The 27,639-nt window shown below is 37.8% G+C and overlaps 1 protein-coding gene across 4 annotated transcripts in view; it reads right to left on the reverse strand.

The window, feature by feature from the left end:
* Hth (Meis homeobox homothorax) overlaps positions 1 to 27,639 on the reverse strand; it is a 267,463-nt gene that overhangs the window by 17,836 nt on the left and 221,988 nt on the right. The window lies entirely within an intron of this gene.

Here is a 27,639-nt window from a genome sequence, read left to right on the forward strand (position 1 = left end):
AGAATAGAAGAAGAAAATCGAAAAGTAGGGTGGGAAGTGTATGTCAGCCGACGTCAGCGTCGCGGCGCTCTAATGGGCGCAGACGCCGGAAGTGATTGGGTTTCTACTCGACTGACTCGAGTATCTCACCCTCGCTTTTACCCTCCACCTCCAACTCCGTCTTGGCCTTGGTCTTGGGCTTCTTATTCAGCTGGTACTATATTTCTCATATAACCGCGATTCAAGACTTGCTCTTGCTCGAGCGATGAAGAAGAAGATTCTTACCAGTACAGCGGGAACAGGACTTACTTACATTAGCGGGGGTGTGAGAGCCGGAGCTTCGAGCGCGAGAACTGAGAACCGAGACCCTTGTTTTGCGGCACATCTTTCTTGCTTAGTCTCACGCCTGGCCGACTCCCGGGAGAGTCTTATGAATAATAATTATTAAAGTCTCTCCCGCGTACGGGCCACACGCCGATACCATTGCACGACTAAGAATTCTGGTTTGCTTCTACTTTTACATCTACATCGTGGTATATATATTTAGGTATGTGTGTGTGTGAGGACTGGTAGTAAGTTTGAGAATTTGTCTAACGGGGTGGTAAGAAACTTCCCAGCAGATTAGTGTCGATGGACTTGCCAAATGTACTGTACCGAGTTTCAAATAAATTTTTATTGCTAAAAAATTATTTTTCCACCCGAGTGTTTGATAAAAAAGTTTTGATTAAATTCACCGATATTCGGTCACCCCTCGATTGATTGAATTATTAAATTTCTTTTTTCTTTTTTGTTTGTTGGGTAATGATTATGGTTTTTGTAGCATAAGATTTATGGAAGTTATTAAAAATATTATAGTGAATTTTTTTTTTAAAATGAGTTTATTTTAAGATTTAAAATATTTCAAATCAAATGTCGAATGAATTTCAAACACAAAGACTAAAGAAAATAACAAGCATATAAGTTAATCAATAAACTCAATGTTCAAAGTCAAGGCCTCAAATATGATATCATTAGATGAAAGAGTAGTCCATATGAGAATAAATTTAGCATATACACAAGTATATTATACTGTAGGTAAAACGTATAATGTATATGTATAATATCCATTGGCAAACGTGAGGTCCCTTTCCAACCTCGGGTGGTTCTAAGCGTTGCCGGTTGCCCCTTTGGCGGTGTAGGCGGCATGTCACAGCCAGCTGACTCCCGCCCCCAGCCCACCTCGCCGGCAAGCCACCCCATGGCTAAAATATCACCCGAACAATGGCTGCTCGCTATATATACACACAATTCCCTTACCCCTTCATCAGCGATCTGCCCCAACTCTTTCTCTTCTCTCGGCTCTCTCTTTCTCAGTTTCTCCTCACAGAGGTAACCTTTCTACCCTCGCTTCCCTAGCCTCAATTTTTCTTGGTCCATTTCAATGAAACAGAGCCTCAATGGGCCAGCAAATGTTCTTGGGAAAGTCAAATAAGTGGTTAAATTAAAGTCTATGCACAGCTAAAACTTGAATTCGCTATCAAGATGAAAATAATATAAAAAGGATATTGAGAGGATGAAGCATTATTTCTTACAAAGAATTATTTAACCGAGTCCGTAGCCTTAATCGGCGGATCTAATGGCATCGGCATTAATCAATTCTCCGTGACGTTACACTTCTTTTTATGTCAACTCCAACACGATGACCGACACTTTTCATCATCCTTTTAATGCACTTTCGTATTAATACAAGCTTATTCTATAAAAGAGAGTACTACGACCTACGGCCATACAATAACCCTACAGTAACGGTTTCAAGTAAGCCTAAGGATAAAGAAATTCGCAGTGTCATTTTTATCGCGTTTTATTATTTTCAAAAAAAAGAAATAATAATAAGAGTAAAAATTTCCTTTTACAAAATTCAATTATCAACGGATCGTTTACTACCTTCCCCTTACTACCTCAACATCTACCACAAATTCAACAAATTTTTCTCAAAAAGCGAACACAAATTTTATTATTTATTAAATAATTTTAATTATATTAAACAACAAATTCAATTGAAATAAAAATTATTAATTACTCAATTTAAGGATTTTTGAAAATAATTTTTCTGGTTTGAAATTTTCTTTCCTAAATCAAGGTAATTTTTTCATTACTCTAACTCCTTAACAGGAAGATAATTACGAGGCAGATATTACCAGCGTATCTATCGCAATAAACTTAACTCGCTGGGGGTATTAATCTTTGTTTTGATTACAACGAAAATTGCGCAGGGCTACACGTCCGTCGAACAACGGTGTACTAAATAACTTTTCGTAAATAGGGAACGGGTGTGCGTCGGCATAACGATGATTACTGTCGCTCGGTAGAGAACATTTAGTCTGCTCTGTACTCTCTGCACTCGGCGAGGCTGTACCAGGCTCGTAATTATCGGAGAGCTTCCATTAGTTAACAGTAGTCGATATTCCTCCCGGTATATCTATCTAAGCTCTATATATTTCCATCTATTCACCTCTATCCTCTTCTCTCTTTCCCTCATTCGCTCTCTCCTCTATCCTCTTCACTCTTTCATCATAACCTCATTACAATGTCGCAATGATAATAAACTCATCTACCAGAATAATAACATCCATAATTTTAATATAGAATCAAGTTTATGAGAGCTTGCATCTAAAATATTTTTTTTTTCATAAAAAAAAAAAAAAAATTCACATACTCGTGATCGAACTGACAAACACCGCGAGTCATGGATTTAATCTACGACCAGCACTCTGTTTTTATAAATATTTATTTATTGTATTTTGTCTAAAATTCCGGTCTGCAATTTATATAATTGTTTTGCATGAGACTGACACTAAATTTTTGCACTTGTCCTCGTGAACCAGGAGCGCAATAAATGGAAAAATCTGATGGACTATTTAAAACAACCGACTAAAAAAAAAAAAATGAAAAACTAAACGTGACTTTTCATCCTCCACCTCCAAATTTAAAGTTAATTTCATTTTTAATTCACATTCTCATTTTATTTATTCAAACCTGCCACGGAAATTAAATTTACGCTCACAAAAACGGCGATTTTTTTCCAGCGAATTGGTAGCACCGGATTAAATGAAAAAAAAAAAAAAAAATTAAACAAGCATTGATGCAGTGGCAGTAGGTATCAGGTCACTGTCATTTAACGCTTAGCAATAATTAAGGGCAACACGTGCATAACCGGCACATGCCGCGTGATGAATGTGCCCTGGGAAAATTATGATTGGTGGACAGCGGGAAAGGCCCGCCAGAACAGAAGGGAAGGCCAAGGGTGTGTGTGAAGGGTTGTCGACAGATACCGTTCTCGCGGTAAGACCAAAGAGTTTACACACAAGTACAAGTGCAACTACTATAAACATAACACCCAACAGAATGAACACACTAAGTTAGATAAACAGAGTTTGAGATGTTTGAGCCCGTGTCGCGCAGGCTGCGCTACTATTACCCAACTAATTTCGCTAGTCCACCGTGACGTAATAGAGCAATCGTATTCTCCTACTCTCACCCTCTTTCTCGACATTTATCTGGTTCTCTGGTTCTCTTTGCTCAAGTCCCAAGCAAGTTATTTTATTGAGTCCACAGCTGTCGCAGTAGCAAGAGCAGTAGCAGTAGCAACAGTCGATTGTCACCGGCTACTACCTCCTGGGCTGCCCCCGGGGTCAGACTCATCTCGTCCTAGTCGTAGCTGTGCTTCCATTTCCCTCATACCTGCACTAACGGCGGCAGCAACCCTCGAATAGACGGGAATAGAAGGGAACCACGTCTCTTTACACTTCTCATCTGGCGTCAGCTTGTACCGGAGTCTCTTAAACTCCATCGCAACCTACGGTATTATATGTACCAACTGCTGACGCTGTTATTAAGTGTCGAGGGTATACTACTTCTTACACCGCTTTATATACTCAACCAAGGGTATTAACGCCTCGTGATAGATGTATCATCACTGTATCACTTAATAAATAACTTTACTTTTGTTTTTAAGAAAATAGCTAAGTTTTTATTCTACTCGTGATAAAATTTTCTGATGAAAAATGTCATGTATAATTTTTTGATGAGAGAGTATTAAAAATTTCCGAGGGTCAAAGTTGTTTTGCTTTAAAGAAATTAAAATGTTCAAGAATTAAATTTCAGAAAAATGGTCTAATAAATTGACGTAAAAAATTTTTAAGTAAGTTCAAATATTTTAATTAAATTTTATAAACTTTAAAAAAAAATTTTATAAACTTTTTTTATCAATCCACCGAAATGGTCACATATGATCGTATGAAGTCATATATAAAAATTTTGTCACGGGTATTTTGCAAATGGATATGTTCCACCGAATTTATCGTGTTAAATTTTTTGGATTAAGTTTTTACTTGAGCCCTGAAAATGATTGAGCTGTCATCCCCACCGGGGCTGTAGGGTATGCCGGAAGTAAACTGCCAGTAAAAAGGCAAGGACTAACTGCGTTATTTAGATTCGCCGGGAAGTGGCTCTTCTGGTTTAGATAACGGTCGTTTAGATTGACCGCTCAGACGCTGGATGGCCCTAAAGCGTCGCGTTTACCATCTTCACGAGATCTTCAACAAATCTCTCCCTTAACATTTCTTATTCTTGGACAGCTCTACTCTCACATTCACATGCGCATTCGTATTCACGAATCCGTATATTTAAAACATTTGTTTCTTTTTTATTTTTCATTCTCCACGACTTAATATTTTTCGTGATTTTTTCGCGCAAGGAGCGATAAAAAATCGGAATTTTTATTCCTAAAATAGAATATGCCGTGGTTTATGGGTTTAACTCAGGGGAGGATGTGGAGTGAGATATGGAAGAGGAGAATGCTTGAGAGGTGAGTCGAGCGGAGGGTCCAGAGATCTTTTATATTTGTAGAACCACTTTCTGCCGAGGAATAGTCTTTTACCTCTTTTACCTTCCTCATACCCTCACATACATGCTTCATATATATATATATATATATATATATATATATATATATATATATATATATATATATATATATATATATATATATATATATATATATATGTATACCAGGTATACGTCGTGGTCGTGGTGTACGGAATTTGAATCGGCTCGTAATAAAATCTCAGCTTTATGCGACAACTCAGTCGGGCATGCAGATATAGAGGTAGAGGTAAACGTACCTGTTTGGTTGTGAGTTTTTAAAATACAGATATATATATAAGTGTTTGCACAATATGCAACGGAATAAGGGTGGGTGGATTTGATAAATATATAAATGTGTGTAGGAATAAAAATAACCAGAAGAGTGTGCTCGGCATTATATAGCAACCGCGATGTAAATAATGCTGCAAAATCGCAACCAGATTTTTTATTTTTTGTTCCTTCTATTCTATATCTACTCCCTCCTTCCTCAACTTGAACTCTTTTACTGTGAACCATCTACTACACTACACACTATATATTCACGGTTTTTATTCTCCGCGTATCTCTGGCGAAGCTCTCAAAACGCGTGGAATATGAAAAACGCTGAGGACTGAGGACGACAGACCGAAAATAATAACGAGTATTCAAATAAAGTTTTACTTTTTGCAATTTAAATCACCATAATTATTATTTGAAGAACTGAAAAAAAAAAAAAAAAAAAAAAAAAAAAAAAGCGTTTTAAAAGTCGATATTTGCATTAAAGTCAGTGACATGAAACGAGGGAATAGAGAGTGATTGGAAAACAATAAATGGAGGTTTAATTTCTAATCAAGGGGGCCTAATCTCTGGTGGCGGACTGCCAACGATCAGAACCGACGGAATAATTGCCCGAGTGGGTGAATCCGAAACGTTGATAGCGAAGTCGAAGTAAATCGGATTACTTGATATCATCCCTGTAATGTATGTATGCGGATGCGTGTACAAGGGATTTTTGGTGCGAATGTGTATTGGCCTCATGAATGTAATGGGGGCTGGGAGCTTTGAGCGGGTGGCCGAAAGAGCAAGGACGCTCCCGGGAAAATAAGGGCGCACGACCCGACCAGATAAAGGGTGTAGTACGCGTAAGCGTGAGTTTGAGCATGAGGGACGCTAAGGGAGACATGTTTTTCTAGACAATTTGTTCGGCAACATTAATCACCGACGGCCCACTGAGTCCCGGGGGGTGTCGGCCCGGATGAAAGCCGGGGACGTCGCTGAATGTCTCTACAACCAGACTATTTTTATTTTTATTTTACTGTATTTTTTATACTCATCTGAGCTTGAGTTTGTCAATTTTTTGCATCGACTAGATATGATAAAAAGTTGAACCAAATATGCACTCACTTAATAATAAATTATACTTTTAAAAACCAAATAACCAAATGAAAAAAATTTATTTTATTTAAAAAAAGCTAAGGGTGTTTAATATTAATAATCGCGTAAATATTTTGTTGGTGGAAATTTTAAAAATTAGAGATTACAAATTCATCACAAAATAAAAATTTTTTATGACCAATATTCTTATTTTAAATATATTAAAAATTATTTTCTACTTTTTAGTTTAATTTCCATTCTAATTAAAGACCGAAAGCGTTAGATTGTAATATTTTACTAAATTAAAAAAAAAATCAATAGTTACTATCACTCTACTATACTGTGATAATAGATGTATAGAAAATTGTACAACAAAATTACTGAAATTATTTCATATTTATATTGAGAATTATGAAACAGCCTCGTAAATCGGCTGATAACGCACCTGAGCACGAGAACGTGGAATTAATACACATTTAAAGCGTAAGTAGTAATATAGAGAACAGAGCGTCGTATGTAACACGCTAGATCTGTGGTGGGTATGACACGTGCACGTTATACTCGTATACATTCGGTTAGAAACAACGAGAACAAGAACACGAACGAACCTACCAGCAATGTTGTGTATATACCCGCGTCCCTAGAAACTGCTATAAGGTAACACAATACCCTGGCGATGATTATCTGGAAAACTAATTTCGCGAGAGCGCGTGTGTTGCCTCCGGCTCCCGCGGGTTTCAGCTGGCTGATGTCGAGGAACGAGAACAAGAACGAGGGAACTGAACGCATTGTTGCTGCAGAACCAGTAGAAAGTGAGTCCTGAACTGCTGCATGGATGGAGAAACAACAACAGCATCAGCAAGGGAGAAGATGAGGCTGAGGCTGAAGCTGGGAAAGATGATTAGTCGTGCATCAGTTATATCTTTCCTCCTCTCTTTCGCATCTTCAATGCCGAGCTCCCGGAAGAGCATCGAGTTTTCATGAGCAATTTATCACACCGTACATTTCATGATTTGAATCTCCTAACCAACATTCCCCTGTTTTTAGGCAATCCTATTATCAATCCACAAAGTTTCTTTTGTTTTGATAAAAAAGTAATTAATTTCATGGCCCAGCAATGATAATATTGTGATAAAATGAATTACAGCAGTCAATTGTTGTATTTCCCTAAGAAAATATATAACCAAAGAAACAAAGATGACTAGCGAAATTTGGAGCAGAAAATCCAGGACTCACGTCCATGCACGCACACGTTCCTTTACTACTCACAACTCACTAGCGGGGACTAGAAAGTGCTCAACTATGGCGGGGCTATTTGTAATTTTCATTATCTCGGCATAAAGGGGCGCATTTAGCCGCCACAGCACGTAGGGAGTTAATGGGGGACGAGGCCACAGGGTTGTAAAGAGAGCTCCTCTGGCATACATACATACATACTAAATACAGCGTACAGGGTGTAACAATATCAGGTGGGTGATTCCATGAGGAGCAGACCGAGACCAAATACGAGACCAAAGATTGGACTGGATGTAAGCCGTCGATCTCTCGGCTTTTGTTTGTTGATTCCTACCGCACAGTCAACAGACTCCTATTCTATCCACTTTCCTACCGACAACTGTTTCCCGGAATCTGATGAAATTGGGCAATGAGCTCGGACTCACCAGCCATCCACTAACTGCCTTTATTGGCTACTTAACCCTCGTTTCTATGCACCACAGATTGTCACTATATAACCTGCTAATAAAGTACATACGCTCCGCAAATTAACTCAACTCAAGTTATGCATTAAGCCATTTCGATTCCTTTATTACTTTCTGGTCTTTTTCATTATTTTTTTGATACCTATTTCTTTAATTCCAAATCATCTGGGGCGATTTGTCACGGGACAGAATTATGTATCTTAATGCTTGAAAACAAAGTAAAAAATAGATGATAGCCTGAAGATATAACACCTTGATGGACAATTAAATAAACGTTAGCGTTGAACTTTTTCCATTATTTCATCAGGTTGTAATTTCTTCAGCTGTAAAGTAATTTTCGAGCTGTCGTAACGCGAAAGCAATGCTCGGGCATTATTACACACGAGATTAGTAAATAGAGGATAAAGGACACCACCACCATTCTGATCTAGATATTAAGTTGTGTATATGAGTAACAGCAACACGCAATACAAACAAAAATAGACATCATCAGAGTGTAACGCGAAAAGGGTTGCGTCCCCTTTTCTTTTATCTGGGGAGGAGGGGTAATACCCATTCGAATATAATCGGGCTCGCAAAACTCCATCACACTTTGCTAATAGAGCCCGCGAGGGAACAACGGATGGATGGGCCTCGGTGGCTTTATGGGCGGTACTATACTGCTCCACCAGAGAGTTTCGATTCCACTCTTTGCTCCATACCGCGTGTTTCTCCTTTCTCATCGAGCTTCCTCTGGTTTCTCACCCCCGGACCAGAAGTTCGGCAAACTAACTGCTGCAAAAGTGTATCTCAATGGCGATTCCACTGAAAGTTAAGACGGACAAATCTGGAGAGGGATTACCAATCGGTAGATTGGTCGCGCTGTTTCACCTCCAGGTTATTCGTCTTATTGTAAGCTATAACCAGTACACGTAACACACCCACATATATATATCCCGGCGACTCTAATTACCTTAGTAGCTGCATAGAATCTCTATAAACTGACGGGAATTTATCTGCTTGAGCTTCGATTTATCACTGTTTTTATCAGCCTCGAAGAAAATAGAGAACACTGAGTCAAGAATGAAGAGTGAAGAGCAAGAGGAAGAGATAATGAGATGGATTGAGATTGTTAGGTGAAGATGAGCTGGGCAGCTAACCAGGATGAAATTATATGCTAGAGGGACCGCAGGTGGTGAACTGATCGAGATTATCGGCCAAGAACCCGACCGGAAACCAGTAGCCTGGGCACGAATGTCTTTCATCATTCTAGCGCCGAGGGTCAACCATTTTCATTGACGCTACTCTTTAATTCGGTTTGCTGTTTATGCTACACTGGTTTTATTTGAATTTTTTTGTTAATTCTCTAGCATAATTACAAACTAAATCATTCTCTTCGACATTTGCATTCACTCAAATGACAAAGCATAAAAAAATCAAGACCTAAACATCCGAAAAACTAAAAGCTCTTCTTCTTGATATTTCAAACTCGTAAACTTAATTCATAAGTGTTATTTGTAAACAACTTCACCAGAGTATATAATAATAATACTAGAGCGTAGTTACTGGAAGGGGTTGTTATAACCTCAGAGTAAATAGACGAGTTCGCCGAGGCGTGGACGGCTTAGTAGTCGCGATGGCACACCTGTGGAGCAAATTTACGAAATGTTTACGAGCGTCTGAAGGAGGCATGCTTTTGTTCTCTTCTGCTCGCTCTCATCCTCATCCTAGCCCTCCTTCACTTTTTCTCGTTCACCCTTCAGGCTTCAGGGCTGAGCGAAATGACGCGTCATTTGGTATTATTACAACCTCACTATCTACGTCCTCCTCACGGATTCAACTTGCTACTATCTTACTACCCTAGCTCTTCTAGTATCCTGCTCTTCTAGGCGCTGCAATAGAATAGAACTGGACTGTAACATAACCAACACACTGCCTAGTAGTGTATCTTCTCTACAACAACTACCCTTCTTCATTGAACTGCGTGACTCTGTCCTTATTCGCTATTCACACTCCTTCTATTCACACTTCTGGTGAAACTACTGCTGCTACTACTACTGGTAGATCCTCAGACCGTCTATACTCCGACAAGCTACCTTCTCTACAGCTACTGGGTTCCATCGTAGACCCTATTTTCACCTCCCCTGAGTTATTAATGTGCCCAATTACATCTTAAAAGCCGTGCTCCATTAATTTTCACAGCTGCTGCCGCTTAATTGGGAACCTAGGCCTGGTAATAAACCCATTCTCATACAACCAACACACTCCTGACATCACTACTCAAGATGTATTTCTTCCACTTAAAATATATTCATTCTTATTCTTCTTCTTCTTCTTCTTCTTCTCCTCCTTCATCATCTAGTTCTTCATCTTCACTAAGTAATTATCCCAACAAAAAGGCCAGTAAAAACAAGACTAAAAGATTCTCGTTACGGTATACAAAGTACCAACTATCAAGAAAAAAAAACTTGTGCAAAAACAAGTTCAATAACAACGATTTTTACAACATAGCATAGCGCGCACTCTCTCCTTAAAGCCCGACACTCATTTTCTGCAGCAGTAACTTCTGAGGATGGTAATATTACTCGAGTGCAATGGATACTCAAGCGAGATCCTGCCACCCAAGTGGACCTTGTTAGTGCAGCTATTCTACCACCCAGAAACTGGAGACGTTGTGGATATGCCTCGGCTTCATTATCGAAAATAAAAGCTTGAGCGCGTGGCCGGGCTTTAAAACCAAAGAACATAATAAAATAGTCCTTGCCACCGAGTATTACTTTATAACTTACGACTATAAATCGCCCGGCGCTACCGTTTCACAATGGCTTCTCATTGAATTACTGTGAAAACAAGTACAGGCGTATTGGGATACGATACCCCTTCGTTCATTTTGTTTTGGCTGATCCTCCGTTTTTTGTTATTACGCCGACATGTGTAGGTGAGTTAAGTTATCCGAGATACCGGGAACGCAAAACCGATTGGGTTTGCTGTTCTTTGCTCTATATATGTATACTGGTTTTATATATGAGCCCTGGTGAGGGTCGACCTATATAATCTAACAACAGATGCCTTCGAATTTTTTGCAAACAATGTCAGAGTCTGGAATTATGATTATGCTGAAAGTAATTCAAAAACTGTCGTCAAGGATCGTCAATTTTACGTTGCTCATTTTTTAAAACTAAAAAGAACCAATCACTCGGTTTCCCGTCACGTGTCATTACCTAGCACTAGGAGGAAAATGAAAGAAGTAATACCAGTGTATACATTTTAGTGTAAGGACGCGAGTGCTTGGAGTAGAAAGCAAAAGCAATGGAGAAGGGGGAAGGGGGTGAAAGTAAAAAGCATGTATGATGGCGATTCGAGAAATATCGAGAAGGAGATGGGGTGCGAGGGCAATGACCCGTGAACCACCGGTAAGACGTAATGACGCGGCTCTCCTTTCAAAGATTGCATCGCAGGAAAAGCGCCTGGCCGAGCCGGAGGTCCTCGCCCTCGTCGCCACCCACAGTACCACCCTCGTCTTTTCTGAACCCCGCTCGAAATCGATACGATAGTTCCTGGAATCCGGGTTGGGATTTAGCTGGTAAAATACTGCCAAAATAATCCTACGTATTTTTACTTATCGAGCTTTTTTCATTCTCTCTACTTTTAATGCCATTCAGCAATGCGTTATTTGTTTATTTTAAATTATCGTTGTACTTAGGCATTAGCATTAAATTGTAAAGCATCCTTGAGAGGAGCTTTAAGATTTCAGCTTTTGTAATAACGAATGAGCTTTGCTGGAATGATATTTATTTATTAGTTTGCATAATGAGCTTGTTGTTGATAGAATTAAGCGAGATTTGGTTCACCAGAGATGAAAAACAATGATAAGATATATAAGGGGAAAATATAAGATACAAATACGACTGAGATAGAAGGTGGTTGAGAAAATGAAAGGGAAAATAAGCGCGACAACGCTGAAAGAAAGAAACTTTTAAAATGGTTTTGATTTTATTTCAGGGGATTCTTATTCGTGATCGCCCCTGGAGTTCTCGGGTGTATTTAAAGTTATAAGAACCAATTTAAAAATCGGATTGCGAGTACCGCGTACTTTCTAACAAAAAGAAAAAGTATTTATTGTTACCCCTCATTGCATTCGGTTCTTTTTCTTATCTCGCTAAATTTTCCGAGCGACTTTTGGTCCCGTTGACAGGAGAGTACCGAGAAGAGCCCGGGAAGTACTATAAAAAAACAGTTGAATCTCCGAATCTTAGCAAAGAAAGCAATTATAGGACGATTGGGGTAGCAAAAAACCAGATACCGAGCAGCTGATAAAAGTTGATCTTTCTTCAATAAAGAAAAGACGTTTATTTCCTCTACTCGTTTTATTTATCTCTCATTTTCAGATTCTCTGGATCACCAATTTCATCTGGAAAATGCCCGAGGAAAAATTATTGGATATATTTACGGACAAAAATAAACTAAAAAATCAAGAGATTTTTTTGTTTTTTTTTTTTTTTTTTGGTGACTATTCTTTTGGGCAATAATTTTATTGCAGAAACGGTTTCACTCTGATTGATGGACGTGCACGTCGACACGGTTTATCCGTCGCTGTATTCATATTCTCTTTGCAAATACTGGCGATACAGTGATACCGAATGCTAGTACTAGTGCTATGCAATACCAAGTTATTGGGGCACAGCTTGGATTAGCTTTTGTATGAGCAATGTTGAATGATCGGCAAAGTAAACACACACTATTTATGAATAAATATGCGTAATGCATAAAAATAAAGTTAAATGAATAACAGTTACCCTGGAGGATTCCAAATTTAGAGAATTTTATTCACGCTTCAGCACCCTTTAGCAATATCTGAACGGACGGACGTGTGTCTGCACGTGTCAAGACATTTTCACTTGGAAGACGCGATCAAATATTTAAGTATATTTTGTGTACCGAGGGTTTAGCCGAAATTTAGCTCATGATAAACAAATTTAATTTTAATTCTGTAAGAATTTCTAATAAAAAATAGGAATTTTCGCTTAAAATTTTGCACAATTCTATTCAAATGTTTCTTTGAGAATTCCGGTCTCTATTTCGCCGGCAGTTCGTCATTGTGGACCAAAAGGGATGCAGAGGGTATAGCAGCAGGAGTAGCAGAGAGAACGAGTCTCGAAAGAGAGGTGGATGAGGATGAGAATCGAGGGTAGGAGGGAGCGTGTTTGCAGATCCTCTATCGGACGGTTTCACCCCCGTGCCATTCCCAAGCCAGTCTAGTCCTCTCCCCGAAAACCGGGATGGCTCGGGGTAGCGGCAGGCGGCGCACGGCAGATAAGAGAATTGCACTGTCAAGCCGGAATGATATATTTGACCAACATTTCCATATAACCCCGACAGAGGCGCCCGAGCACATCACGGGAGAATTTTCAGCTATCTTACTCGCCCTTATTCCTTGAGCTTTCTTCCCTTTCGCTTCGCATTCTTTTCTCAATTTTATTTTTTTACTATTTTATTTTTATTTATTTCTGGCATTTCATTTTTTCCTGAGCTTAAATTTTCCATTTTAGATGGAATTTTTTTTACAGATTCCCTCTATTTATTTATTTTTATTTCGTTTCCTTGAATCAGACGCTGTATTCCCGGCGACAAAATTACACTTTGGGTCACCGGACTTATCGACAGTTTTATGCTCTGACATTTTTATTAAAGAAATTCACATTTTTTTCAAGTCTCGAAAGATGCAAAAAATAAATAAAATAAAATAGCAATAAAGATATTTACGCGACCATACGTTTCAGTTTTATCTTAGACGCTGTGCAGAACTGGTGTAGTCTGAGTTAGTGGTCTACGGAGGCACTCAATGTAGGCGAGAAATAATAAAGTACAGAGACGCTGACTAGAGTATGAAAGAAGCAAGTAAAGCTGAATGTTGAGATTTATACAAACATTGTTTCGCGGGAATATTTGAAGAGCACGCGACTTTGTCCTCTGTCTGTATTCTTCTAGTGGTAAGCTGGCATTGTTGCCATTGTTTGAAAAACATAAGATAGAGTCCGTGAAAATAGTGCCTGAGAAATATAAATAACCTCTGACTTATCTTGATAATTAAATGTACACCGAGGGATTTAAAATTTTCCCTTGGAGGCTTTACTCAGCTTTATAATTTCCAGCGCAATACCTAATCTAATGTTCAGTAAACTAATGTAGTGTCATTTATTAACTATAATGTCCAAAATTTCGATTATGCAAATTAAATGGTAGTTAAATCGAGGCAAGATCAACACTAATGTAACAATGAGTTGTTAATAGTAGAGGGAACAGTAATTGAAGATTGAGTAAGTGAATAGAAGATAAAGTGGGAACAAAATGCAAAACGATGACAGGGAAGTCTTCTCACCGGTGGGCTTTTTAAAACGACCAGGGAACCGAGAGCAGAGGATGAAAGTTGAGGTCCATTCGTACTGTTACATTACTACACTGAATCCAACGAAACGTACGGCTATGATATTATCTCTTATATATAGCGTGCCATGGACCGCCCGTCGTGCGCTGCGTGTGTTAATTTGAATCGAGAGAGATTACGCGGCGACTCCCTGTCGCGAAGAGCCATTTTGTATCAAAATGTCGATAAAAGAACTCTCCAATTCGAGTTCTCTTGCCATTTCTCGTCACCTTTTTTTACAATATTATTATTATTATTATCATTTATTCATTCACCTTTTTCCATCATAACCGTCAAGTTTTTAAAACTCGGTGCTTTACATCCTAGCCGGAATTTGTTTATATTTACATTTGAGAAGCCGGAGAATGATTTATCAAATGATTTCCATTTTCGCAAGATGGAGCTGAAAAATCGTCAGTGGTACTGTGCTTTCAGATGAAATGATTTACCGCTGTCCGTGCGTGCGCGAAAGATCTCTCATATCTTCCACTCTCTGCATACATATGAAAAGAAAAATCGTGATGCATCGAACCCAGTGTAGTTTTGCCTTCTTACCGCACAACTCTTGTCCGCACCCCATAAATATCTTTGAATCATCGTCGATCCGCGTATTCAACTCGCGCCACCAGCGAAACTATAAAACACATTTGCAACTATATATATATATATATATATATATATATATATATATATATATATATATATATATATATATATATATATATATATATATATATATATATATATATATATATATATAGAATGAATTGGTGAATTTCGTACGTGAGTATGTTTAGTAAATCTGGCGGATACTCTGAAGCAATTGGTTGCAGCTAATTCATCACACCAAAAGATTACGATACAATTGAAACAGCGGATAGAAACCGAGCATGCATACAAAGCAGAGAAGAGGTATTAATATCAATGATGATAAATATCTTCGATAGGTGAGGAGTGAGGACGGTTTGTTGACGGCGGCGATACACCAGTCGGAAGAGCTGACAATCCGTTTTCGTAATTTCTCATATAATAATTTTAGTTTGAGTTATATATAGCTGTATATAGCCGGCGGTTGAACCACTGGGTTATTGTCAAGTTTAATGGCCGATAGTTTATCTATTATCTAGTAGGCATTATCTATCATCTATCGCTGTTATTTGTTGATTCATTTGAAAGTGAGGTTGGCATCAGCATCGAAATCAGGATTATATAATCTAGCGTGAGGCGACCGCGAAAACGTCAGTCATAATAGCACGGACAATCAAATGCTCGCAAAAGCGTAACGTGGTATTTGTCTCTGCGGAAGACGAAACGAGGTTCGGTGCACAATCCGTGGATTTAAACTGCCTGGCCTGCTGCTCGGTTACAGTTCTGTTGGTCCAGATATACACCGTGCGCTAGCCATATGAGGAATGAGGATGGATGTGAGTTCAGCGAGAAAGGCGGGGTAGATATTGGACATTGGACGGCAATTGTTTGATACACGGCCGATTAAACGATCATTGTTGCATTGCGCGATATATTGGTTCTCATATATTTCTGTGAATTCAAGTTGCGAGAGCGAGAGAGAAAGAATAGTGGTTAACCATGGAATATTGTTTCCACGCATCGTCGCAGCGTTGTCGAACCGGCGTTTCCGTATGTGCTGGTGATCGTTTCCGCAACATGTCATCGGTTATTTTGTCAAATCATTTATTGTTGAGATACACGTATGATATGTGTGTATCGTCATTTTTGGATACATTTTATTGCAAGAAGACATAGAACTTGAAGATGTTTAATGTTTTTATGCATACGCTGATGAAAAAATTAATTTGATTTAAGGAAAAAATTCTTAAAGAAAAAAAAACGACTTAAGGGTTTTGAGTAAAGTTAAATTTACTCAAGCCAAGAAACAATTCCATAAATCAAGACAATCGAATTCTTTAAATGATTTATCTTATTTTACCCATTACTGCGAAGAATGATAAAAAAATTAATTTAATTTGAGGAAATATTTACTCGGAAGCATCGAGAAAGTTTCTCCGGTGGTTATTATTTTTTTAGGGACTATTAAGGTAATAGTGAGTAAACTATGATGTAGAGTCTCTTGAGACAGCGCAGAAACAGAGGGATAAAGTTATAAGGCGAAAATAGCGGATCGATTTGCTCTGCAGGATGTAATAGAAAAACCCGTGTTTTGAGAGCGAGTGGTCAGTAAGAAAGCACCTCTTCCGGTCAGTCTTTTCCGCTTCTCTAAGTCGACATAACAGACAAGTTGAATTTTTTCTTTCCATTCCCTTTTTATTCCCTTCTACTCTCATAAATCCTTCTTTGCAGACCATCAAGTCTCTGCTTTTTCCTCCCTTTCTTTTTCTTTTGTTTTTTTCCTCAGCAGATGGACGCAAGATTTAAATCAAAGAGCTTACCGAATACTCGTGGATAGGCTTTGTCAGTTTATGTCCAATGATTTTGGGTACTCACCTAAAACAAAAAAAAAAAAAAACAAATTAATTAACATCATATTTTATACTTTAATAATTCACTTTATTACTGCAGTGAAAATTTCGTGGTGTAAAAATGTAACTTTTTATTTCATGAGACGCCTCTGGTGGTGTTCGCCAAGAAACCCCAAGACTTATGTCGTGCGCGTTCAACTGTGTTTGCCTGAAAATTTATCGCGCCCTGTACGCGTACTTTAGAAATATTAAAACTGGTTTGCCAGGTAAGTAACCCTGGAGGGCCACCAGCGAGATGAGATCTCAAGCTCAGGATAAAGAACATGTTTGCTTTGGCTATCACTTTCCAACGGTTCATACACAAACGAATTAATTAATTATATTCATAGCGATACATGATGTACGTATTTTGATGTAAATGTAAATGCATAAAAAGTAAAAAAAAAAAAAATTTTAATTCAAAAGCAGAAGCTAATTTTAGTCTTGAACATTGATTTAAAGGTTTTACATTCATCAATTTAAAAATAATACAATGAAGTAGTCAGATTAAAATATATTAAAATGCAAATAAAGTTTCTCTGCTACCTCGAATTTGTTAATGTAGTCGATAACTTTTAATAGCTCATCAAAATTTGACGTTTTATTAAGTATTCACCAAGTTGAGATATTATTTATAATTCGGTCTATGACTCGAAAATTTTCTCAAGACTTGTGTAAGTTGAATGGCGAGTTTAATTGATTGTTAGTTCAATCCATTCGAGTACGTGGAATTGGGATTGTTAAGAATAACTGGAATAAGTTAGTATTGAGACTAAAGATAATGATGATAATAATTACAATAATAGTAATAATTCATTGGAAGTAATCGGTCGCGTAACACGCGTTTGAAAGACGTCGATGGGCAAAGACGATATATAACTTAAGAGATGAACGACCTGACGGTTAGCATTATGCGCAACCTCGTTCACTCTTTATCGACGACCAAGATCGTGAGTAACGACGTTCATTCTCGGAATTAAGGGCTCTTTCTTTTTGAGCCTCTCATTCTCATAGATGGATTTCGTAAGAACTAATGTCTTGTGTTGTTATTGTTGCTGTTTATATTTTATAATTTATAATAAATTAATGAATTATAATAAATCTGATGGAGAGGAAAAAAGACGCATAGGCTCGGATTCGGGGATAAGATTACTTCAATTGCGTGAAAATGAAATTAAAAATGACGGAATGAAAGAAGAGTAAAAAAGTAGCAGACAGTGAAGAGAAAGTGAAGAGTGAGGAGTGGGCGGCGATTAGACAGATAGAAAGGGGCGAGAGAGCCCCCTACTTACGTAATTTTTAATTAAACTGTGACGTTTTCAAATTAACGTTTTTGCGCAGCTCGCGCTCTCTCATCCCTTGATTTGGTGAGCCCTCGCTCGGGATGACTGGCTGGCATACACCGGGTATGCTTCTCGTTTTCGTTCTCGTTCTCGTTCTGGGTATGCCGAGAGTGTAGAGTAGATGTGAGGTAGGAAACTTGCGTTATTACAGTGGGGGTTGCCGGTGGGAGTGCACCCAGTGAGAGCGTGGGAGTGTATGAGCGAAAACGAGAACCAGAACAGAGTGAGAGAGCTTTTTCGCCGGCGCGTAATTTAGGTACCAGGAAATTGGTTTTCTCGACAATGAAATAGAAGAATGCGATGTGGGAGCACCGAGGAAGTTTAAGGATGGAGATCTGCCGAGACGTAAGAATGGGGGTGAGCTTTTTACTTTTTTTAAGCTCATGTACTTACGCTCACCTACATATATATATATATATATATATATATATATATATATATATATATATATATATATATATATATATATATATATTCTATGTATACCGACGTTTGTTCGGGTCTTTATTATCATCTTGACAACCTGAGGACGAGTATGAGCCCGAAGAATAGAAAATGCTAATGTCGTCCGAACGAATTTTAAACCAACTCTGACACGCGTTTCGTCAGGACAAAAGTTTCCGGGAAATAAAAAAATATTTGTCACATTCCCTACTATTAGTATTCACTTCTTCTTTTCGAGCTTTTACAAAAGACTAATTTTGGAACTCTAACGAGTCTAACAGACTAAAAATATAAATCCGATCTGAATGATGTAATTAAATCATAAGTATGAAAAAATTAAATTTACTTTTTCTTGATAATTACAATTAAAAAATTAAAATTTCTCTCTTCATCACAATATAATTACTTCTAATTAAAATTAACTACAAAAAAATAGCTATTTTCTCAATAAAATTCTTGCATACTATAATTTCGAAACATATACCCCGCAAGTATAAAATAAAACTCGAAGTATCGTTAACATCATAGAACCCGCGACCGGATCTGCAATCAAGATAATGACAAAGAAGCATAGAGTAGAGGAAGCCGTCGGTGGTCTCGCATCGTTGGTGTCGTAATTATCCTCGATGACTTATCCTGCTCGGGTGCATTCTCTGGACTCTGAGCTCTAATAAAATACCAAAAACCATCACCATCAAGCATACTCCTCAAGACTGTATAGTTTTAGATGCGTGTGTTTCAAAATACGAAGAACCACCTGAGAGTTTAGTAATTGTTCGTCAGGGTTGAATAAACGACAAGCCACCGGTCTGTAGATCCACTCGTTCTTCCGTCCTTAAGGCTGTCAAGTGAGCTCGCCGGCTGTCACTCAATCTGACGTGGGAAGACCCACGTGTGTTTTCTCTTTCTTTCCATCCTTTGGCACCAATCCTAAATCCTTTTCCCTTTATTATCATCAAACACTCGTCAGTTGGGGTTAGGGGCATACCAACAATCACCGAAAGCTAGTTTAGTTACGATTCTCCAGAAACTTACCGAGTCATGCAACACATTTGTTGTTCGTACATGCATACCACTCGGAAGCAAACTTATAACTCCCCTTGGTTTTACCTCTGCTCGATACAGTGCATACAACATTGGTTGCGTTCATCGCCGTCTGCAATTTCACAGTCATGCAATCATAATCAGGGGGATAATAGTTTTCTTTAATATAAGGTGCAGCACGCACGCGACCCCTCGGTAACTCTCATTGCCCGTTACCATTATCAGCTAGAAGAGATGTAGGCCTCTGTTATATACACATACATTACGAGTATTTCATTTCATTTCTCTTTATACAAATGTATCTAGTAGATGGTGTATATCCTGGAATGATTGATAGACCGAGCATTCATCCAATGAAGGAGTAGATCCTTTCGTCCAGGTCATCGGTCAAGGTCTATCTTGATGTTTATTATTATTATTATATATACATATAATACACGTACATGTAAGATTGGAATCGCTGCGAGCTAATAATTAGGCAATCTCGTACAGCGCACCAAGACAATTAGTCACACAGCAGGGCGCGGTCCAAGAATTTATTTCCGGGTTTATTATTACATTCTATTGTGTATGATCAACATTATACGGGATATGCAATTTTACTTATATTCGCTGAAGGATCAATGAAAAAAAAAAAAAAAAAAAAAAAATTATGAAATAAAAAATTTTTAATCTTAAATCAAGCCAACATATTTATAAATATAAATAAAAATAAAAATAGCTAGCATTGTCTTTTTTTTGAAACTAAGTCAAATTTTTTGATCACATGAAAGTTTTGTTTGCAGACATTTAAATATTTTTGAGAAGTAATGCTGCACTTGTTTTTGGGCAATTTGCCGTTAAACCGCAGAGGAAGTAAAAAATAATTGGAAGTAATAACAGCGACAGTTGTGGTGATTTTGATGATGATGATGATGATGATGATGATGATGATGGTGACGATAAAGAGAGAAAGAGGAGCTAAATTGACGAAGAAGCTAAGTCAAAATATGTCAATGGCTCGACTGTGGTAAACCGCGTGATATAACTTGATGAGTGCTGGTGGCGGGCTAGAAAAGGGGCTGCGCTGGTGTTTTACGAGGGCAGACACGTCGTGTTTGAGGTGAGGACGATGGTCATGCGAAGTGACGTGACGACAAGGAACTCTGATTATAAAAGGCCTTACACCCGGAAGTTCTGCTTTCGTATTTATCGTTCGGTAACCTGTAATAACGACCCGGCGCTTTATTGAGTGTAAACTAAATACTCAAGTGTATTATGTATTATATATTATGTATATTAAGTCTCAACGAGAAGTTGATGAGCAGAGCTCAATTTGCTTGATTAAATTCATTTATATGACTGAATAATATTTCTTTTATTTTTTTTTAAAGCAAGAGAAAATAAGCAGACAGAAAAAGCTAAGTGCGTTATGTTTGAGTGGTTTGAAATGTTAAAAAAAAATGAAAGTGAAATGGATGTGAAGAGAGTGAAATGAATGTGAGATTGGATTTCCATAGAATTAATCTGCCGCAGAGAGTTAATAAGAGAATCCATTTTCATTGGCTGGTGTCGGTGGTTCGGCTCCCCTAATTCGTCGGTATATCTCTCGGTTCCTGGGAAGAAGCTTAATGCATCGCACAATAGATCAATTACATATACATTAGTGGGCTGACTTGAGATCCGCAAGTTATTTGGTCTTCGTTCTAGCCTCCAGCCTTCTCGAGATATCGATATCCAGAGTCTACAGCTAGGCGTCGCTGCGGCTTACTTCTCATTCTATTTCGATCCGGTAAAGAGAAAGAGAAAGAGCTCAAATTAAATGTAATGGGAGTAGGACTTGAGTGGGATGAGTTTGAGACAGACATGGAGAGAAGAGAGGATATGAAGGGAAGAGAAGACACTTGAGCTTTCAGAATGAATGGAGCTTATAAATTATTAGCATGCCTGAGAGTCTTGACCTAGCCTCATGTAATAATTATTGCTCGGTACCCAGAAGTCAGAAGCACCACTTGAGAAGTCTTTGGACTTAGACTCACATATCCATGCAGGCTGGCTTCTAGAGATATAGGAGTATCAACGTTCCCGGATTACTTGCATTCCAAGAGTTAACGACTTGAGAGTTGTCATATAGTTGAGTCTTGTACAAAGTTGCTACGATGCTAAATCATCCAAGGCAAATCACCAGCCATTTAAACCGTCTCGTTATCAAAATACATAAATAAATAAATAAATGTGTGTGGATGTATTGTAGAATAGCCAGCTAAGCGAACGACTTATTCATTATTGTACCTAATAGTTGAGTTGCAGATAAGTGAATTGTTTTAAGAAGAATAAAAATAAAAAAAAAAAAAGGTTACCTTCGGCAAAAAAATAAAGATTAAAAAAGAAACCGCAACTTGGGCTTTTGTGTGCGATGAAGAATAAGATGGCGGACTTTGAAGGTGAATTTATGCTTGAAAGAAAATTTCAGCGAGTGAAAAAATCTGAGCGGATGAAAAAGAGGTTTAAAAAATAAAAGTTAAGAGTAAGAAAATAAGATAAGCTCCTCTGGCGCAGGGCAGGATCGCTGCGACGTAGACGTCTCAAGCAGCAGAGTTCAACCGAGGTAGAAATCAAAATAATAAAATAAAAGTAAAAAGCCAGCCCGTGTAGTGGTAGAATGGAGTTAAGTATGAACGGTACGCTGGTGGAGCTAAGAGGGAGCAGGGAGCGAATAAGTGAAGGCATGTGAGTCGGGCTATCGTAAGTTAGGGTGATGGCGAAGGAGAAGGTTAGCCGCGCGGACATAAAGTTCTAGACTTACGACGCGAGATCCTCGATAGCTCCTCGCGGTGGGTATGAAAGCATTAAAAAAGCGCCAAGGCAAAATGCAAGTGCATATACACGCACGTTTATCCCTCGATGGTTCTTCGAGTTCATTTCTTTTTTCTTCTCTCTTCTCTTTTATTTATTTACCTTTTTTATTTATTTTCTTAGGTACCTTTTTACCTTTCTTATTTTTTACTTATTTTTTTCATTCCCATGCACATCGACGGAGATCCCGCAGCGACCAACCTGTCTTTCCAACACTGTCTTCTGCCTGGACTTGTCTGCCCTCTAGATAACCACCGATAATACCTCCATTTCTTTCTTACTTCATTTCTTACTTCTCTGTTATCCAGCCACGTCTGATTAAAGCTACAGAGTTTCAATTTTTTTACCGGAGGGTTGAATAGTTTGAAAAAAGAAACACATGAGTGTTATCTTTATCTTAATCCATGGAAAAATTTTTAGGTATCGCTATGCATGACCTGCTATGACTCGGTATGCCCATATTGAGCCTGATTATGGTTAACTACAATTTTAGAAATAGAAGTCTTAAAAATTTTTGAAATTGCTAAAAAAAAAAAATAAAAAAATGTTAACAATTTTTTACACATGTGATAATTTTTTTATGTGTAATTTCTAGAATCTCCGTATCATGAATTTAACGTTGCAAAAGATAAATGTCGCGTTAAAATACACAGTCTTAAAAAGTAAAGAGCGAATCGAACCATCAGGGAGCGGCTATAATAATTTTTTGTTTAAATTATTTGAAACCTCTTTATAGAAAGAAGACGTATTCAAGGTAAGAATAATGCAGCTCGAGTGAATTCGATCCGAGTATCGCGGAGAAGAGCGTGTCGAAATTCAGTGTACTGGGACAGGCGTAAAGAGCTCAACTTTAACGTCGAGATATATCGGGTCTCCCTTGGCGATAATGATGAGCCGTGTTTACACAGGAGGGGATCTCGGATAGGTGATGGCTGATGGGGGAAGGGGTGGTGATGTTACACCGCGTTCTGGAGAAGCAGGACTCACTCAAACGGCAAAAAGCTTACGACTCCTTCCTCATGTAAATACGATGTTGGCTCGTGTAAAGTCGACTGACCGTGTATATACTGCTGGCTGATGTGTCTCTTTTGTATATACGTATTCTTGATCACATCACTTACACAGAAATAGCTCTGAAGCTTGATTTGAGAATTACTGAGACAGTGTTGTGGTGTCGTGATACTGGGAGTTCTGAGTCTCTAGAATGAGTGTGTGGTGATGATACACCAGCTGAGCGGAGGTGGAGAACTGACCGTTAAATATATCAGCCGCTGTGTGACTTCTCTGGGCAGCCACAAATCACTTGACCCCCCGTTGCTGTACAGTGTGGGTGTACCCCTTGCTCAAAGTACTTCTGGGCCCACGAGCTCGTCATTAAGCCTCACGTCGGGCTTTAAACACTCGCTGGTTAACTCTTTCTAGTTCCTCGATACAATGCTTTACAATGTTTCGCTAAAATGATCGTTAATACAGTTGATCTTTCATCTCGCGAAGATCATCGATTCTTTCATTCAATGGAAGACAATAAAAATAATTGTAAGAGAAATGAATACGGAGATATTAACGAGAAATTTTATAGACAAAGATTGAAGAGTCTTTTGTTGAGGTTGAGACACATTGATAGCAAATAAAAGCAAAGCTAAAGAACGATAAGGATAGAAATATATTTAATAAAGAGGAAAATAATGCTTAAAGGAATGTGACCCTTTTATCTGCACCTTCTGCCTTGTGGACAGTCACAAGTCGCACAAGAGAAGATCATTGTGGTTACTCTCAAACAGAATAACCGAGGATGTTAAACATCTTGTGATCGCGGAGCTTAGGCCTTAAGTGACCGCCAAGACGCCGATGAGAATTTATCAGAGTTTTTTATAATTTTATAATGCCGGCTGGCGTCATATGAGGAAAAAGAATTTTATCAAGAGAATTTCAGTGTCTAGCACACAGCACACGAGCTTCATTCTTGTACCTGAGGAATTTGTCCGAGCAGTAGCCAGCCGGAGTCATTATAATGATTCGAATCAGCCTCTTCTCCTTCTCGACTCCCTTAATCTTTATAATATAATATCTTTTATTCGGTCTGGCCTTTTCTTACATCACAGATCTCTCTCTGACTTCTCTAAGACCAGTCTTGCTCGTTATTAATATCGAATAACGAGATGCTCGGGAACCCGAAGGCATGCGTGCTATGGTATTCTTTATTAACGATGCTTACTGTTCCCCAGGTTCGCGTTCTAACAAAAAGAATTTTTTTAAATATCTTCATGGGTGTATTTATGTGTATGTGTGTTTTCGAGACTGGATGATGATGATACCTTCACAAAAGGACACAACAAATCAGTCGGATTAATTTCTAATGATAAATACGTTCATTTGTTAATAAAATCCCATGATAAAATTTTTGATGTGGTCTGATGTGTCCATATATAATTTTTTACATAACCTGATATAGCTTTATGTGTCTTAATATCAATAGTAGTGTTGAAAACCTCCGACAGAGGGCACACAACCACTAATATGGTCATAAATGACCAGATAAATACATATTAGAAATTTTTTAACGGGAAATTATGCGTAAATCTTAAATTTGGGTTAATTTTGAAAAAAATTAAAATGATCAGAATTTTTATTTACTGATGCAATGAATACGAACTTTTTCCAGGATTCACATGAACTACAACTGATTTGTTTGTCGCGTAAAAAGACATTACCTAAAGTTTATGATCCAAAGACAATAAATACCATGATTCACGTTAAAAATGCCTCCGGCAAGTCAAGATGATTCACACGTCTGGAGAATCTTCGTCCCACGACCTTGAGTTAGCTTACTCGCTTGGTCTTGTCTCACTGTTGTACCGGTGACAAAAAAGTATGAAAAGAAAAAAAAAGTAATTTTTCACCCACGTAAAACCTCTAAACCCATCACTGAAGAATAAGAAAAGCCTTCGCCTTCTGTCTTGCTTGTAAACATTAAATGTGGACACACGTCACAACCTGGTGGGATTTATTTAATGCTACGCACATTAACAACATCTGTTGCATTTCTATTTATTTATATTTATTGTTCCTCATTTTTTAAAATATCCTTTTCGTCCAAGCGACGGATACCGCGAATATAATGTAACATAACATAAGAATATAATTACACGCGAGCCTAATGGTTATTGATGAGACGCCTCGTCTCTGCTGGGTATGGATATCAAGGCGAATATAAGGTGAGAACCCAAACCAAAGAGGGTGATTTTAACACAACACAGAACGCCGTGTAAGAGCGATACCTCCTGCTGCATCAGGACGCGGTTTTTATTTTTATTCATTTCTTTAAGAAATTTTTGTATGTATGAATCAATTTTTCGCGGTCTTTTAGGTGGATGAGATTGGATTCCGATGCAACGTGGTGAGATTGCACTGCAGATCCACTGGTGGATACTGTATTTTGCTGCGAGAAAAATAAGAGTAAGAGAATGATGAAGATGGAGATGCTGAAGAGGAAGAAGCAGAAAAAGAATAAGAAGAGAACGCGATTATGCATCTCTTAAAGTGCATCATAACTTTAGAGTTATGGCGGTTACACAGCGATTGTATATAGTTATCCATGAAACTTTATCTTTTCTATGATGAAAATTAATATCTTGACTGGTTATCAACTTTTTTATATTTACTCATCCTAATTACTTATTTTTAATTATGATTTTCTAAAATTTAAAAAAATTTCCATGGTAAAATTATTTAAAAAAATAAATTTGAAAACTATAAATGCTTCTTTTTTAATAAATAATAAAGTCAATATTATTTGCATCGATAAATAAATAGAGAAGTTAAAATGAAAAGTGATTGAACTAAATATTCTTAATAGTAAGTTTATTACCCATTGAAAAAAATAATTATGATAATGACGGTAATTACAATCAGATTGTAATATCAGCATAAAACGTCTAATGGCACCTGTAAAAAATAGCCCGTGAATAGTTCCCTCTTTGCGGTTGTGAAAGCGCTCGTCCATTGACGGTTGCAATGCGGTCGGGCGGTACTTAGTGAGCATAAAAAGGGTCCTCTCCCTCTCTCTCTCTCTCTCTCGGTCACTAAGAGCTCATTGCCATGTGTAAAACCACACAGTCCTTGTTCACAGAGCATGGTCTACGCAAAAACGCAACGTCGCCGTCGTCTTTAAGAAGAGACAAGAGACAACAACAAGAACAAGAGACAAGCACAAGTACCCTCGACCGCAGTACAGACTCGTAATGATAGCGTTTACATCCTTATGAAAGGCCACGTGGAATCTTTGATATCCTGACCCAAGACACAGGAGATTTGATTCGATTACAATTCCTATTATTGCCTGGAATGCTTTTATTTTTCCTACCCCAGTTTATTTATTGAACAAATGAGTTTTTTCTACTCGCTGTTCGCTATCAATTTCCTTTCCAGTCGGAAATAATCGAGCTAACAAACCACATCTGGTTTTAAATTCAGAGAAAACAAATTTAGGATCTCTATTCGCGTCCAATTTTCCAATCCTACTCAATTACTAAAACCTGTGTATATTACTTTCCTCTTTCTCTATTTAATTCATCCATCCATGACACACTTTCTCGCTTTATTCCATTTCGTCTGTGTAGAGAGACGAACAGAAAACCGAGACTGAAATGTCAAGCCTAGAGGCGGCGGTGTCATTATTGTAAACACAAACAAAATTACGTAATCTTATTCTGGGTGACATGAAAGCTTCTAGTGTAGTATTATGTACTGTTAAGTGGAGAGAAAATACATTGGAAATATATTCCCGTACATTGACAATAAATACATTAGCACTTTAAACTTCATTATCACTTTTGTTTTAACTTTACAATAACTAAAGTTCAATCCACATAAATAAAAATTAATGCCAATAAGCAGTCACAATATCCTTTTTGTTCTTATTCTCTCTGGGTAATTGACATTTTAGAGTAAATCTATAACAAATTTCAAAATGTCAACAACAAGTGACGCTACAATTAACCTATATTATCAATGAAATTCATTTAATCATTCACACTGAGAGAAAAAAAATTATCGTCTAGACAAAGATTTCTTGGCCTTATGATTTATTCAGATGAACCATTTAATACCTCAATTTTAATTAAAAAAAAATTATTATAATATATTTAAATTTTCGT

Source organism: Cotesia typhae, unplaced genomic scaffold (genome assembly GCF_013202065.1).
Source record: "Cotesia typhae breed Kobodo isofemale line unplaced genomic scaffold, CoteBio_Ctyphae contig_5, whole genome shotgun sequence".
In the NCBI taxonomy this organism is placed as follows: domain Eukaryota; kingdom Metazoa; phylum Arthropoda; class Insecta; order Hymenoptera; family Braconidae; genus Cotesia; species Cotesia typhae.